The sequence below is a fragment of the Helianthus annuus genome, chromosome 14, assembly GCF_002127325.2.
Source record: "Helianthus annuus cultivar XRQ/B chromosome 14, HanXRQr2.0-SUNRISE, whole genome shotgun sequence".
Lineage (NCBI taxonomy): Eukaryota > Viridiplantae > Streptophyta > Magnoliopsida > Asterales > Asteraceae > Helianthus > Helianthus annuus.
Genome location: NC_035446.2, coordinates 7,048,566 through 7,061,667, shown reverse-complemented (window position 1 = coordinate 7,061,667; position 13,102 = coordinate 7,048,566).

Here is a 13,102-nt window from a genome sequence, read left to right as displayed (position 1 = left end):
GGAGGTTAAAAACGTCAAAAACAAGCTTAAACACGTGCAGGGACCATTTCTGTCATTTTTGAAACTTTGCTGAATCAGACACATGGTAGCGTAGCGCGACCATCCCCTGCCTATTCCGTCGCGCTACGCGACGATCACATCTGGACAGAAACATTGTTTTCAGCATCAGTTTGTAAATTCAGGGGCCAATCTTGCAATTTCTTTGTGTGGTAGCCAAGTTACCACCTCTCCAAGGCTTTGCACCTGCTCCTAACACTTGTATGGTTGTGATTCATTGCTTAATGGATAAACAAACCACTTGTCATGATCTTGTTGATCACCAACAAGTATAAATAGTTGGCCAAACTCCTCAATTCTTTGCTCATTCCTCTCATTTCTCATCTCTTATCTGATTTGGGAGCTTTCTAATCTGCTTGGAACTTTATTCTTTGTAGAAAAGATAGCTAGGACCCTTTGTAAGTCTTCTTTCATGCTTGTTCTTTATGTTTAAGCAGAAAGTCAAACAGTTTGGCCAACAGTTTGACTTTCGGTTTTGACCATCAATTGGTCAAGTCAAAGTTCAATTGAACTTTGAAACGTGATTGTAGTCACGATAGTTATAATCCTTCGTGATTATAGCTGCTGATTACCACGTTAGCTAGATGTAGTGTCGAGTCAAAGTTTCGGTCAAAATGCGTTTTAGCACGCATTTTGCCTCGGAACTACTTTAGGGTATCAAAACACTTTGTTTTGATACCAAATCAGTAGGTTAGACATGTTTTGACATGTTTAACTCGACACTATTAGTTTGTGCTTGTTTAGGGTCGTAAGGTAAGCGGTCTAAACAACCGCTTATACTTCCGAACCCGACCCGTTTGGTCGATCTTTAGGATCCGACCAAGCACACTTAGTGATCATGGTTACATAGGTAATAACCACTGAGGTTATACCTTATGATCACATAGGATTGGTTAGTCATATGCTTGTTAGCTTGTATGCCCATAGAAAATGACCAAAATGCCCTTTTGAAGCATAAATCTGTATTTTGACTATGTGAACATAATTTTGACATATAACCTGATTTAGTAACATGTTTAGGGATTATTGGGCATGTAAGACTTAGCATAGCACATAGTTAACCATCCGAACATAGTTTTACGCTAATGACGCCTTATAGTGACTTATGTTACCATAATGTGTCGAAACGGGTCAAAAGCACTTATGTAGGCTTTCTAATCAGAATGTTGGGACTATTAAATCATACCATATGAGTTCAATTACTCATTTGATTTATAGAACCTCATTCTATCCTATCTCCCGATTTAGGAGCCGATTTATTAACATAGTTACTATACTAGGTGCCGATTGATTCCGTGACCCTTGGAGCTTAAATTGGTCTTATTCTCAAGACTAATTAGCAATCCCAAGTGAGTACATAGTTCCCCTATTTTACTGTTTTCAATTGTTTTGGGGTGATTCATATGTACAAAACGAATTTCAAGGTTTAAACGATAATTTCAAAAACGATGGTTTATACTAAATTAATAACGATTTCAATAAGGTGAACAAGACTTGTTGGTTATGATTACATAACAAATGACATTCATTAGCTTTGGCCGAGCCGACCAGTATTAGGTTATGGTACCATAGGATCTGACAAATCCCGTTATCAGACTACACCCATGGTTATGTGTGGGGGTTATATAGGTAACGACTGAACCTGATGATTGTTAACTTACCCTTTGGTGGTTTGTTAATACGAAACGAGAAACGAGTTGACGAGTCACGAAGGTTTGAATGTTGTTAACAAGATGACCAAAAGTAGTTTCACTATTAAAACGAATACGATTTTGGGACGAGTTAAACGATTTGAAACGAGATACACGATTTGAAATGAGTTAAACGAATTAAACGATTGGTTTTGGGTAGTGATTAGATAATGGGACGGGTGTAGTATGATAGAATCATGGTAGATACGCCGCTGGTACATCTTATATATAAGTGCTTCTATCATATTACATTGCGTGTCATTATTTAGTTCACCGGGGAAACGATTTTGAAACGAAGTCACACAACGAGGTTTTTGAAACAATATAAACCATACAAGTTTTATTAACGAGTTTTTACGAGATGTTTACAAGTTGTTATACTAAAACAAATATTTTTGAGTTAAGAGTCATGGCTACGAAATTTTATAAACTATAACCAATTTGATTTGAGTTGGTTAATTATGTTGCAATATACTTTTTAAAACGAGGTTTGTATTTTGACTCTTGTAGTCTAACGAAGTACTGCAACATATAAACGAGCCATGAATCCAATACTCCCACAAAACCTATGTACTCGCCAGCATTTCTTTGCTGACTTTATTTTTACATATGTTTCAGGTGGTATTGCTTGATGTTGATTGCTAGGAAGCGAGTTCACTTAGGATCTGGACGAGGCCTTAGTGACATAAAAACAATTATAAACAATATGTAGTTTGATTGTTTGTTTTAACAACAATGAACATTGCATAATATTTCAATAAAACAAAACTTTTAACTACCATGGTTGTGGAACAATAATTCTGTCGCCTCACTCCCCGGCGTTTCCGCCGCGGTTTGTTGTTTTAACGCGGCCGGGGTGTGACAGAAGAGTTGGTATCAGAGCCAATGGTTATAGGGAATTAGGTTATTAGCAATGCTTTGACCTAGACTATAACTTTCTAGGACCCCAACACAAGTTTACTTGTGTTTAGATTTTAAAACAATACCGTCACCTATCCTTAGGTGATAACCACAACGAGAACACAATAACGAATCCGCTTCGAAAATTAATCATCTATCCTTGGATGATTGATTACTAGGTTTTGAACCTTCTGTTATGAGGTTTTGAACCCTTTGTTATATGGTTTTGAACCCTTCTGGTTTGATCCATCTTTGGCTTAGTGACTTTTGAGTTTTCCAAATCCCGTCAAAGTTTGGGTCTAAATAATGTGAACATGTGCAAACTGGAAGAGTGAATGCCTGTACCCTGAGTTTTCTGTCTAAGGCTAGAGTGTTCGTACAAATCCGCATTATCGGACCAGTCACTCTTACCTGGGAACTCTTGGGGTGAGTGTTCACTTATAGGCGAGCATGTCTTCGGTGATACATTATTATGACCTACTTACTTTGATTTGTCACTGCGTGTCATTTGTTTGTTCGAGGTAACGAACGAATGATCGCCTTCCTTGTGTTTTGTCGGTGTTTTCATTGCCTCTTTTGTCCTCCAATTGTCAACCTCACTCGTTTCCCATGTTTCCTTGTTAGACAATGCCTCCTCGACGTGATGCTCAAACTTTTACTGCTGAGGAAGTCGCAGCCCTTGTCTCTCAGCAAATGGCTGCTGTACTTCCAGGCATCGTGACCCAAATCCACGAGTTATACAACAATAACAATAATAACAACAACAATGCACCGTGTAATTTCAAGAAATTCAATTCTGCGAAACCGCTTAAGTTTTCTGGGTCACAAGGAGCAACCGCGCTCCTGCAATGGTTTGAGAGTATCGAGAGCACATTCAGACATGTGCAATGTCTGAATGCGCGCAAAGTTGAGTTTGCTTCAAGTGTGTTCGAGAAGCGAGCTCTTACATGGTGGAACGGAGTGATGCGTGATAGGGGTGCCGAAGTGGCACTATCACAAACTTGGGAAGAGCTCCGAGCTCTCATGATGAGAGAGTTCTGTCCCCGTCATGAGATTCGAGTGTTGGAACGAGAATTTGACGATTTGAAACAAGTCGAGGGAGAACACCGTGCTTATACGGATCGATTTGAGGAGCTCAGTTTGTTGTGTCCCACGATGGTTACCCCGTTGGATAAGGCAATCGAGAGGTATATCGATGGTTTACCCGATTCCATTCAGGACATTCTGACTGGCGTTAATCCTACTACCGTTCGTCAAGCGATCGAGTTGTCTGCTACCCTGACTGAGTCTCAAGTCAGGAAGGGTAAACTCACCCGCAAGGGTGATGAAAAGAAGTCAACCGATTCTGACAAGGAAAAGGGTAAGGGTAAGCAGGGTGAGTCTTCGAAAAAGTCAAGGAAGCGCAAGGCTTCCCAAAACTTTGCTGTTACCAATCAAACTGCTCAGAACCCTCAGAACCCACCAACTCAACCTCCTGCGAAGAAAGCATATGCTGGTACCGCACCTCACTGCACTCGATGTAATGGTCACCATGTTGCCCAACAGGCCTGTAAACAGTGTGCTACGTGTGGTAGGCTTGGGCATTTGGCCAATACTTGTCGTTTTGGTCAAAATCAGGCTGCCCAGGTTCCAGCGCAAGCTCAATGGAATGCTGCGAGATTCCCACCTGGTTCGTGTTTCAATTGCGGAGAAATAGGTCATTTCCGCAACAATTGCCCGAGATTGGTAAACGCGAATGCGAATGTTAACCCAAATCCGAACACGAACGTGAATGTGAATCCCGCTCGTGGACGAGTGTTTAACATCAACGAGGCGATCGATGATGCAGCTATAAACAATTAGTACTTTGTAATTCCTATGGTTGTTATCTTTTAACATTTAAAGACAATGCGGTTGTTATATAAATAAAAATTTGTGGTTTTTATTTTAAACTACTGCAATTGTATGAATGTTTAATGCAACCTTATGATGTCAACGCAAAGACAAACTACTCGTGTGGTTCTGTCATTTCCATGATCACTTGTGATCTTCCCTAAAAACCTTAAACGATCTTTTCGAATGTGTATCGATTTTCGTGAGCTTGATAAGCTTACCATCAAGAATCGATAGTCCCTACCTCGAATCGATGATCTCTTTGATCAGCTGCAAGGTGCTACCTACTTTTCCAAGATCGATCTGCGTTCTGGGTATCATCAACTTCGTGTATACGAAGAAGATATTCCCAAAACTGCATTCCACATGAGATATGGACACTATGAGTTTACTGTCATGCCTTTGGTTTGACAAATGCTCCAGCTATCTTTATGGACTTAATGATTAGGGTCTGTAAACCTTATTTAGACAAGTTCATCATTGTGTTCATTGATGATATTCTTATTCATTAGAAGTCTCGAACCGACCACGAGCAACACCTTCGTTCGACTCTCGAACTCCTAAAGAAGGAACAACTTTTTGCTAAATTATCCGAGTGTGAATTCTGGCTTAAAGAAGTTTAGTTCTTGGGACATATAGTCAACGAGCAGGGTATTCATGTGGATCCATCCAAAATTATTGCAATTAAGGATTGGAATACACTACGACACCCACAGAAGTTCGTTCTTTTCTTGGTCTCGCTGGTTTTTATCGTCGTTTCATTTCAAACTTCTCTAGGATTGCGATTCATGAGGATCTATCTGCTGATAAACTTGCAAAGATTTATGTTGATGAGATTGTATCACGACATGGTGTTCCTTTGGATATCATTTCCGATCGTGATGCTCGATTTTCATCTCATTTTTTTTAACCATACAATCTGCTATGGGAACCCAACTAAATCTAAGCACTTCTTATCATCCCCAAACAGATGAACAATCCGAGAGGACGACTCAAACTTTGGAGGATACGCTTAGAGCATGCGTGATCGACTTTGGTGGTAAAAGGGATTCTCATCTTCCATTGATCGAGTTCTCTTACAATAATAGTTATCATGCTAGCATTAATATGGCACCATTCGAAGCTCTCTACGATCAAAAATGTCGTTCACCTGTCTGTTGGAATGAGGTCGGTAAGGTTCAGCTTACTGGACCTGAACTCGTTCTAGAAACGACAGACAAAATCAAGAAAATTCGCGATAATCTTGTGACAGCTAGAAGCCGTCAAAGAATTATGCGGATTTACGACGCAAGCCCTTAGAATTTCAAGTCGGAGACCATGTCCTACTCAAGGTGTCACCTTGGAAAGGAGTGGTGAGATTTGGAAGGAAAGGAAAACTTGCACCACGATATGTTGGACCATTTAAGATTGTTGAAAGAGTTGGAAAGGTTGCCTATCGACTAGAGCTACTTCCAAAGCTTGGAATATTCATCCGACTTTTCACATGTCCAATTTGCGAAAGTGTTTAGCTGACACTGATCTTCACATTCCTCTCGACGAGATCCAGATCAATGAAACGATACACTTTGTCGAGAAACCTGTGGAGATAATGGACTGTACATTCAAACAGTTGATGAACAAACGAATTTAAATTAGTCAAAGTTCGTTGGGTATCCAAACGTGGCCCAAAGTTTTCTTGGGAACGTGAGGACCAAATGAAGACGAAATATCCGCAATTGTTCTCACAAGTTTCCTCTAGTTAAAATTTCGGGACGAAATTTCCTAAAGTAGGGGACACTGTGACAACTGTGCTCTTTAATCGATGAACAATGCGAAACAAAGTCAATTATCAATAATACAATGTGCTTTGGTGTTATTATATGTGTTTTATGTGTTTGATGATTTTACAATTCGATCCGATTCGATTTCAAGCTTTAAATCGCTTTCTGGAAAGTTATACGCAAACTGGTGCGTGAATGCAATCAGTTAAACGCGACAAATTCTCCGGAATAGTGAAATAGGCTTAACATACCTTAAATAACCTTCACATAACTTAGAAATAAGTTTTGGATGGTTTGGTGTGTCGAAAACAAGTTTGTTCGATCGCAGGGACTATTTGTGTCAAACTGTGAAACTATACCGATTCGTATGATGTCGAATAGTCCAGAACTTGATCATAAGCTAAACATACCATAAATAACCTAAACATAGCTTAGAAATAAGCTTTGAGGGGTTCGGTGTGCGAAAACATGCTTATTTGAACTTACAGGGACTAAAAGTGTCAAAAACGGCGTAAGTTTGCATTCTCGCGCATATCTTATGTTCTGGACACATCTGGACATCCAAAATTTTTGTACACACTAAAATATTTTTATTTTAGTGATTCGGATGCGAAAACGCCATTCGTCGCGCATTTTGGATCGTACACGCGTCCGTTTGAGTTCCGTCGTAATTAACCGAACAACGCGATCGTACGACCAAACGAACCGACATCCAAGATGTTTTCGAGCATGTTTTGAGTCCCCTATACTTTAACTTCATTTTAGAGCCTTGAAATGAGGTTAACGGAGGTTAAAAACATCAAAAACAAGCTTAAACACGTGCAGGGACCATTTCTGTCATTTTTGAAACTTTGCTGAATCAGACACATGGTAGCGTAGCGCGACCATCCCCTGCCTATTCCGTCGCGCTACGCGACGATCACATCTGGGCAGAAACATTGTTTTCAGCATCAGTTTGTAAATTCAGGGGCCAATCTTGCAATTTCTTTGTGTGGTAGCCAAGTTACCACCTCTCCAAGGCTTTGCACCTGCTCCTAACACTTGTATGGTTGTGATTCATTGCTTAATGGCTAAACAAACCACTTGTCATGATCTTGTTGATCACCAACAAGTATAAATAGTTGGCCAAACTCCTCAATTCTTTGCTCATTCCTCTCATTTCTCATCTCTTATCTGATTTGGGAGCTTTCTAATCTGCTTGGAACTTTATTCTTTGTAGAAAAGATAGCTAGGACCCTTTGTAAGTCTTCTTTCATGCTTGTTCTTTATGTTTAAGCAGAAAGTCAAACAGTTTGGCCAACAGTTTGACTTTCGGTTTTGACCATCAATTGGTCAAGTCAAAGTTCAATTGAACTTTGAAACGTGATTGTAGTCACGATAGTTATAATCCTTCGTGATTATAGCTGCTGATTACCATGTTAGCTAGATGTAGTGTCGAGTCAAAGTTTCGGTCAAAATGCGTTTTAGCACGCGTTTTGCCTCGGAACTACTTTAGGGTATCAAAACACTTTGTTTTGATACCAAATCAGTAGGTTAGACATGTTTTGACATGTTTAACTCGACACTATTAGTTTGTGCTTGTTTAGGGTCGTAAGGTAAGCGGTCTAAACAACCGCTTATACTTCCGAACCCGACCCGTTTGGTCGATCTTTAGGATCCGACCAAGCACACTTAGTGATCATGGTTACATAGGTAATAACCACTGAGGTTATACCATATGATCACATAGGATTGGTTAGTCATATGCTTGTTAGCTTGTATGCCCATAGAAAATGACCAAAATGCCCTTTTGAAGCATAAATCCGTATTTTGACTATGTGAACATAATTTTGACATATAACCTGATTTAGTAACATGTTTAGGGATTATTGGGCATGTAAGACTTGGCATAGCACATAGTTAACCATCCGAACATAGTTTTACGCTAATGACGCCTTATAGTGACTTATGTTACCATAATGTGTCGAAACGGGTCAAAAGCACTTATGTAGGCTTTCTAATCAGAATGTTGGGACTATTAAATCATACCATATGAGTTCAATTACTCATTTGATTTATAGAACCTCATTCTATCCTATCTCCCGATTTAGGAGCCGATTTATTAACATAGTTACTATACTAGGTGCTGGTTGATTCCGTGACCCTTGGAGCTTAAATTGGTCTTATTCTCAAGACTAATTAGCAATCCCAAGTGAGTACATAGTTCCCCTATTTTACTGTTTTCAATTGTTTTGGGGTGATTCATATGTACAAAACGAATTTCAAGGTTTAAACGATAATTTCAAAAACGATGGTTTATACTAAATTAATAACGATTTCAATAAGGTGAACAAGACTTGTTGGTTATGATTACATAACGAATGACATTCATTAGCTTTGGCCGAGCCGACCAGTATTAGGTTATGGTACCATAGGATCTGACAAATCCCGTTATCAGACTACACCCATGGTTATGTGTGGGGGTTATGTAGGTAACGACTGAACCTGATGATTGTTAACTTACCCTTTGGTGGTTTGTTAATACGAAACGAGAAACGAGTTGACGAGTCACGAAGGTTTGAATGTTGTTAACAAGATGACCAAAAGTAGTTTCACTATTAAAACGAATACGATTTTGGGACGAGTTAAACGATTTGAAACGAGATACACGATTTGAAACGAGTTAAACGAATTAAACGATTGGTTTTGGGTAGTGATTAGATAATGGGACGGGTGTAGTATGATAGAATCATGGTAGATACGCCGCTGGTACATCTTATATATAAGTGCTTCTATCATATTACATTGCGTGTCATTATTTAGTTCACCGGGGAAACGATTTTGAAACGAAGTCACACAACGAGGTTTTTGAAACAATATAAACCATACGAGTTTTATTAACGAGTTTTTACGAGATGTTTACAAGTTGTTATACTAAAACAAATATTTTTGAGTTAAGAGTCATGGCTACGAAATTTTATAAACTATAACCAATTTGATTTGAGTTGGTTAATTATGTTGCAATACACTTTTTAAAACGAGGTTTGTATTTTGACTCTTGTAGTCTAACGAAGTACTGCAACATATAAACGAGCCATGAATCCAATACTCCCACAAAACCTATGTACTCGCCAGCATTTCTTTGCTGACTTTATTTTTACATATGTTTCAGGTGGTATTGCTTGATGTTGATTGCTAGGAAGCGAGTTCACTTAGGATCTGGACGAGGCCTTAGTGACTTAAAAACAATTATAAACAATATGTAGTTTGATTGTTTGTTTTAACAACAATGAACATTGCATAATATTTCAATAAAACAAAACTTTTAACTACCATGGTTGTGGAACAATAATTCTGTCGCCTCACTCCCCGGCGTTTCCGCCGCGGTTTGTTGTTTTAATGCGGCCGGGGTGTGACACCACGGATGAGCATATGGCTGATTAGAAGATGCTGCAGCTTTGAATAATTAGAATCTTATGCTTTTGTTTTTCTTGAACCCCGAAACAATCGGTTTTGTTTATAAATAAATCGTTGTTCACAATTCTGATGTACAAATGTAGTTGCGTGTGTGTATGGCATACCCCTACGATACCTACACCAAAGAACTATATTTGTAGTTCTCTCATTCATGTGATTGCTCATGATTTCCTTGAAAATTCTAAGTACTCGTTTCATTCTAAGAGACGAAGTACAGAATGTAAGTGACAATTTTAGACGATTACTCAAAATGTCACTTTAAATCCTTGGTTTGATAACTAAGGGTATTTTTTTTCAATCTTCTACCCAACCTCCAAATTCTTCTTCATGTGTCGCCTTGGCATATCTAGCACCTCAACTTCATGAGCATTCTACCTCGTGTATCGACTTAAGCACGTCTAGTGCAAGGTTTTGAAGCATCTCATGCTATTCAAATTCATGAAATCCATTTAGGATCTTATTATCTTCACAATTAGATCCTTGTGGATGATTATCGCTCAAATCGGAGCCCTTAATTGAATTATTTGTATGCCTTAATACGTACATTACGATTCAATAAGGACAAAGCCAAATTCCTATTAAAGATCTTTCTATCTTCATAGTTAGATTCTTGAAAATGTTTAAAGTGCCAAATAAAATCCACGGATTGGATTCCTGGTGTGCTTTAAATACCCGTGTCCAAAGATAACAAATTAAAGGTCAAGTTAAACAATTATGTGATTATATGTTTTCTTTAATGTTTTTGTGTGATTCGAATTTTCGTTATCCAAATTCTCATAGAATCTTCCATATTTTCATATGAGGGATTCATAGTAGGATATCCAAAGGTACTACCTTCAATCCTTAATGGGCTTCTACATAATAGTTAAGACCCATGGATTATAAAGTACTATTCCATAATTCGAAAGAGACCATTTGGGTGGTCTAGTTAAAAAGATTGATTCAAATCGGGTTAGGAATGTCATGTGATGATATAGCTGAAAAGACTCCTTGGTGGTCTATTTAAAGAGATCATTTGTTGATTTAATTAAAAGCACCCTATGGTGCTCTAGTCACACTCATCACAGGTTTGATTTTCTTCCCCTACACATCATAAAATGCATTGTGCGGACTATGCAAGGAATTATGTAATTATGGATGCATACATAATTATGAAATTCAGTGCATGAAAACCACAGTAAGATTTATCATGTGTAAGAACCGATAGTGGCAACAATAACGAAACGTGAACAATGTAATGGAGGTACGGTGGACGCACCATTGGCGCTTCATATACTTGTATATAAGTGTCCCTCTTACATTGCAAGCATGATCTCATTTAAAGTTACTAGAAGTTCAGAACCCTAACCAATGTTGTTTTATCTTTTCGACTTCATGTTTCGAGCTCTCACAAGTTTCCTCTAAATAAATTTCCGGACGAAATTTCCTGAAGTAGGGGAGACTGTGACATCTGTGCCTCTTCGACCATCAAACAAATACCAAATCAATGAAATATTATGTTTCATACTTGGGATTTGTATAAGTATGTGTATCATTTGCACATATCAATTCATGTTCGATTTCGAGCTCTAAATCGCCTTTTGGAAAGTTATACGCGAACTGAAGCGTAAACATAATCAGTTTAACGCGACAAACACTCCGGAACAGTGATATGGGCTTAACATACCTTAAATAACCTTTACATAACTTAGAAATAAGTTTTGGAGGGTTTGGTGTGTCGAAATCAAGTTTATTCAATCGTAGGGACTATTTGCGTCAAACTACAAAAGTCTGCTGATTCGTATGGTATCAAACATTCCGGAACTTGACCATAAGTTAAACATACCATAAATATCCTTTACATAGCTTAGAAATAGGCTTTGAGGGGTTCGGTGTGCAAAAATAAACTTTTTGGTCAAACAGGGACTAAAAGCGTCAAAAAGTGCATAAGTTTGCATTTTCGCGCATATCTTACGTTCTGACTAGATCCTGACATCCAAAAATTTATGTAATCATTAAAATATTTTATTTTAGTGATTCATGTTAAAATTCCATTCGTCACGTAATTTGGATCGTTTTTCGCGTCCGTTCGTGTTTCGTCGTAATTAACCGAACAACGCAACCGTACGACCAAACGAACCGACATCCGAGATATTTTCAAGCATATTTCATGTTCCCTATGCTTAAACTCCATTATTGAGCCTTGAAAATGGGTTAACGGAGTTTAAACGCGTCGAAAATGGCCTAAACAAGTTGTAGGGACCAAACCTGACAATTTAGCAAAATTTCTGGTTACTGATAGGTGGTGGCGCTGCGCCACCACTATATGGTGTTGCTGTGGCGCGACGCCACAGCCTCGTCTGGATAAAAAGTTCATTTTTGACACCCAGGTTAAATTTCAGGGGCTTTATTGTAACTTTTTCAATACCATATGATGGTTTTGGTCACCCCTAGTATTCCAAAACCATCTGCCTTACAGGTATGGTCCAGATCAAAGCTCAATTATCGAGGAACGATCCTAACGGTTCTTCAAAATCTATATAAACCCACCATCTTCATCACCTTCACTTGCACATTTGCTCCCAAATTATTCTCTAAGTTGAAGCTCTCCTTGTGAGGCTTCATACCTGAGAAATTTTGAGTTCAAATCTTCAAGCTTGGACCTTTTGTAAGTATTCTTTCATCTTTTATGTATTTTTCAAGCATGAAAGTCAAACAGTGTTTGACTTTCTGCTTTGATGTAAGGTCCGCTTTTCTTTAACGTTAGATTACTCACAAAAGAATGATTTTACGGACATCAAAGTATCAACTTGATGCATAATAAAGATTTTTACAAAAATTGGACATGACCCGTTCGTAAAACGGACGTGACCCCTGTTTTTGACATAATAGACAATATTCACATACGACCCTTTTGACATCAAACCATCCCAAACAAAAACAACAAGTTTTCAAATCTAAAACTTTTAACAAGGTTTATCAAAGTAACAAAACATGGACCCAAAAGCATGCATATAAACTTGCGGAAGCGCTTGGTATAATAGGGCTTGAACATGTGCTCGCTCCATATCCCAAATCGCCTATAGTGGAGTTTTACCTACATTAACAATCAACATTTTAAAAGGTTAGTTATCACCCTAGTGAAAATCGTAATTCTTTCGTATAAGCTTTATCCTTACAAAACATTCTTACTTTTACGCATTCGACTACCCAAATAGTTGGGTTAGGCATGGACACTCTCATTGAGAGTTAAGCATACACATTCGACCCATTAAATTGGGTTGGCATAAACACTCTCGTTGAGAGTTAGGCATACATGTTTGACCCGTTTAATTGGGTTTAGCATAAAACACTCTCGTTGAGAGTTAAGCATACGTATTACTCCTC